At 32.9% G+C, this 5,116-nt stretch overlaps 1 pseudogene; it reads left to right on the top strand.

The window, feature by feature from the left end:
* Positions 1-520: 520 nt before the first annotated feature.
* Positions 521-4,055, top strand: LOC102589415 (cytochrome P450 CYP72A219-like; annotated as a pseudogene).
* The last annotated feature ends 1,061 nt before the right edge of the window (positions 4,056-5,116 follow it).

Raw genomic sequence — 5,116 nt, forward strand, 5'->3', positions numbered from 1 at the left:
GAAAATACTTAGTTCTCTCCAGCTCTTATTTTCTTCATGCTTGTTAGGTAATAGACATTAGTATTAGGATTAGTAAGATAAGGCCTAGGTCCCCTTGCTTGCACTTATCCCTATTGATATTTTTTATGTTTAATAAAAGGCCACCAAAAAATAAAAAGGTATTCAAAAATAAGCATTTGGTGAATGTAAGTTTTGAGTCATTTTAAACTTATTTTAAGTTATTTTTAACCTTGTCAAACACTTACTAACTTATGTTAAATCTTTTTTTTTGACTTATTTTAAGTTATTTTTATATTTGTCAAACAATTCTAGAAGTAAAAAATTGACTTGAATATAGGTTTGACTAACTTTTGAGTCAATTCAAACACCTTTGTAATCTAATTCAACTTTGAAAATTAGTCAGAATTGACTTTTGAAAAGCACAACAAGACAAACAAAAGTGGACAGAGAGAGTTAAAACTTCACACGGTATATATATATAACACATTAAATTCCTTATAGGGGAAGGAAACATAAAGTAATGGAGATTCTTGCTTACTATTTCTTAGCCTTATTTTTATTAGCAATTACTTTTGTAATATATGCATGGAGGTTGTTGGACTGGGCATGGTGTAGGCCAAGGAAATTGGAGAAATGCCTTAGAAAACAAGGTCTCAAAGGGAACTCTTACAAATTGATTTTTGGAGACATCAAAGAGCAGTCTAAAAGCATTGAAGATGCTGAATCCAAACCATTGAATGTCTCTGATGATGACTTAGCACCCAGAATTCTCCCTTATTTCGTTCAAACAATCAAGAAATACGGTAATTTTTTGTTTTCTTTTCATCTGTTTTAGTCTTTGATTAGTTCGAATTCACATATGGAGTGAAGTGTACTTTATTTCAAAGCTTGAACTCGATATCTTTGATTAAGCACTTGTTTGACCATAGATTTTTTGAAGTTGAAGTTTGAGAATTGAGTTTTTGAAGTTATGATTTTTTGAACTTAAAGTTGTTTTACTTGGAAATTTTTGAAGTTTTGTGAGTGAAAGTGAAATTTTTCCACCAGTTTTTGGAACTTGGAGATAGATTTTCAAAGTTTGTTTCAAATCTATGGTCAAACAGATATTTGAAGATAATTTTTCAAAAGTTTTGATCCAAAATCTATGACCAAACACGAGGTAAGGATAGAGGGGAGCTTACCCGCCCATAACAACATGATCCAATGACTCGGCTATAGTATCAAGTACTAGTTCGGATAAACTAGTTACTTTTGCTTGGACCATATATTTATAATATGAAATTTATTAAATATGCATACATATTTGTTTTCAAATCCAACAGGTATAACGAGAATCTAGCTATAAATTTCAAATTCTAACTCTGCATCTTTCTATACTTGTGGAAAGTAAGAAATGTTGAGCTAAGAATTTTGACTTGCAATATTTTACAGGTAAAAACTGCTTTATATGGATTGGGCCAAAGCCTTTGGTATTTGTAGGGGACCCTGAGATAATAAAGGATGTATTTAACAAGCATGCTCTCTATCAAAAGCAAAAAGCAACTCCCCTGACCAAGTTGTTGGCACAAGGAATTGTAAGCTATGAAGAGGCCAAATGGGCAAAGCACAGGAAAATTCTCAATCCTGCTTTCCATTTGGAGAAGATAAAGGTATTTTTTTCATCCCTCTCCCTCCCAAAAGCATACTATATTCTCATGCAGGGGTGAAGCTAGGAGGGCAGAAGGGGTTCATTTGAATCCCCTTTGTTGAAATGCTAAATTTGTTTATTTTTACGTATGTATAATAGATGCTGAATTCCCTTGGTTTCTTGGTCTGCTCAATTATTAACATTTTAATCTTTTAAATAAGATAGTCACACAATGCAACAAAAAACTCATCTCCATGACAGTATAAACAAAAATTACTTCACTTGTATTGATCATCACAAATTCACGATATCATTTTCCCCCCTAGAAGCTCCCCTCCTTTTTGCTCCTTTTGTAACTTGAACCCACAATCCTATCGTCCGAGCAACTCTCCATTTATCACAAATTCACGATATCATTCTGTTTTCTCTCTTATCTTGCAAATATGGACTAAACCTTTTTGAGGAGATGATATTTTTACAAGATCCAGTTGATTTAATTTGTATTAATGAATGGTTTACAAATTTGTAGGATATGCTTCAAGTAGTTTATTTGAGCTGCAGTGAAATGGTGAGCCAATGGGAGGAGGCTGTCTCAATGAAAGAATCGTCCACCGAACTCGATATATGGCCTTACCTTCAAAGATTGACTAGTGATGTAATTTCTCGCACAGCCTTTGGGAGCAACTATGAAGAAGGTCGAAAGATATTTGAGCTTCAAAAAGAACAAGCTGAGCATGTCAATGAAGTTTTTCGCACCTTATACATTCCGGGATCGAGGTAATACAACGTCGTTTTTCCATAGTTTAAGTTATGTATTACAAAGTTCATCACTAATTAGTTGCTAAATGGTCCCTTGCTAGCTAACATATTTTTAAGTAATGGTTGCTAATCCGTCTTTAAAAGGATCATCGACAAGTTTTTTGTGGATGTTGTACACAGCTAATTCCTATGTTTCTATAGTGCCTGCACTGACAAGTTAAAAATACATTGATAAAGTAAAACTCTTTACACGTGTATATAACTTAAACCCTTCTTTCCCATATCTATATCCAAATATAACAGGAAAAGAAGTTTATAATAGTGATAATATGATGATGATATACATCTTTTTGTGTGTTAAACTAATGTAGGTTTTTGCCAACCAAGAGAAATAGAAGGATGAAGGAGATTGAGAGAGAAGTTCAAGCAACAATTAGGGGAATTATTGATAAAAAGAGTGAAGGGAATGAAAGCAGGGAAGGCCAATACTGATGACTTATTAGGCATATTGTTGGAATCCAACTTTAAAGAAATCGAGCAACACGGTAACAAAAATTTTGGTATGACTATAAAAGAGGTTATTGAGGAGTGTAAGGTTTTCTTTTTTGCTGGACAAGAGACAACCTCTGTATTGCTTGTATGGACTATGATTTTGTTAAGCAGGCATCCAGACTGGCAAGTTCGCGCTAGAGAAGAGGTTTTGCAAGTCTTTGGAGATGGCATGCCAGACTTTGATGGATTAAATCGCTTGAAAGTTGTAAGTTATTTTAGCTTCTTTACTGGTAGATTAAGGATTTAAACTTGATGAGTTTAAAGTTTACTTTCTTAACATTGAACTCATTTTACTTTTGAAATTTACATGTTAAGAATTTATACACACTCTCCCGCTGTTCCATTTCGTGTGACTCTCTTTTCTTTTAGTTTGTTTCGGAAAGAATGACACATTTCTATTTGTAAATAATTTAATCTTCAACTTTCCATTTACCCTTAACACTTTTATAGCCAAAGAAATATCATGAAATGTTTAAGATCACAAGTATTAGAAGCTAGTATTCTTTTCTATTTAATTTTGTGCTCAATCAAACAATGAGTATGTGTATGCTTATATCGTTTGTGGAAAATATTAGATTCATCTGAACCCGTTCAAAATAGGCTCTATCAACATCTTGTTCTATGTTCTTGATTTCCTAATTATTACTATGCTAATTCAGTGCTGAACTCATTTTAACAATAGGTGACAATGATTTTGCACGAGTCGTTAAGGCTATATCCACCGGCTAGTGCACTTGGTCGAACCATTACAACTAAAATGAAGCTAGGGGAACTAACTTTACCGGCAGGAGTGATGCTGTCTTTGCCAACAATTTTAGTGCATCATGACAAGGAAATATGGGGCAATGATGCAACAGAGTTCAAGCCAGAGAGATTCAGTGAAGGCATTTCAAAGGCAACAAAGGGCCAAATGACGTTTTTCCCATTTGGCGCGGGACCTAGGATATGCATTGGACTGAACTTCGCAATGATAGAAGCGAAGATGGCTATGACTATGATTCTGCAACGCTTTGCGTTTGAACTCTCTCCTTCGTACACTCATGCTCCACAGTCTGTAATAACTATGCAACCCAAATATGGTGCTCCTCTAGTGTTGCATAGATTGTAAGTTGAGACTTACATGAAATGTCTTACATTGAAGTAATAACTATGTCAAACAAGCATTATTAAGTTTATATGTATTGCAGCTTTGGTCCCTGCTATATCTAAAGAATGGAAATGGCTCAAATATGTCATTGAACTTTGATAAAAGGTTTATCTATATCATCCGTTAAAAGCTTGACTCAATTATGTCATTTTTGTTAAATTAAGTACCTATCCAATATTCATGCCATTATGAGCCATTTTTTTAACAAATGACATAAATGAGTCTTTTTTCTCAAAGGTTCATGACCAGGGAATGGGATGTTCATGGTTTAGATAAAAACCAATCCAAACCAAAAGAATTTGAACCAAATCAATAAAATAAATTGGTTTTATTTGGATTTGGTTTGGTTTTGTTTTAGATTTTTAAAAACCGATAGTATTTGATTTGATTTTGATTATGTTTAAAAACTCGAAAAAATAACCGAACTGATAAATTATATACATATATTTTATTACTCCCTCCGTCCCATTTTATGTGGCAACATTTGACCGGGCACGGAGTTTAAGAAATAAATAAAGACTTTGAAATGTTTACCAAATTGCCCCTTCAAAAAATAGTCATATTAAAAAGTAGACTCACTTTTCTCTCTCTTCATAAATGTATTGGAGTACTATCTTTAAGATTAAGTGGGACCAATAAGGGTAAAAAAGGAATTGTACCTTTAAATACTTATCATATAAGGAAATGTGACATTCTTTTTGGGACTGACCAAAAAGAAAATTGTGCCACATAAAATGGGACGGAGGGAGTATTATATATGCATAATATAATATTTTTATAAATAATTTTAAATATCTTATAAATGTTTTCAACAAATTTTATTTATAATTTATTTATGAAAGCTAAATTGTCCAAGATGAGAACATTTATATTATTGGTATCATGTATATGAGTATTTATTGCAATTCTTGGTGGGACTAGGAATGTCATTGTCTCTTCCTTCTAGGTCAAAATGATGAATTTTGAAGCTTTATTCACATTAAATTCAGTGATCGAAAGCTCTGTAATGTTCATCATTCTAACTATTTTTC

Source organism: Solanum tuberosum, unplaced genomic scaffold, assembly GCF_000226075.1.
Source record: "Solanum tuberosum cultivar DM 1-3 516 R44 unplaced genomic scaffold, SolTub_3.0 scf00458, whole genome shotgun sequence".
In the NCBI taxonomy this organism is placed as follows: Eukaryota; Viridiplantae; Streptophyta; class Magnoliopsida; order Solanales; family Solanaceae; genus Solanum; species Solanum tuberosum.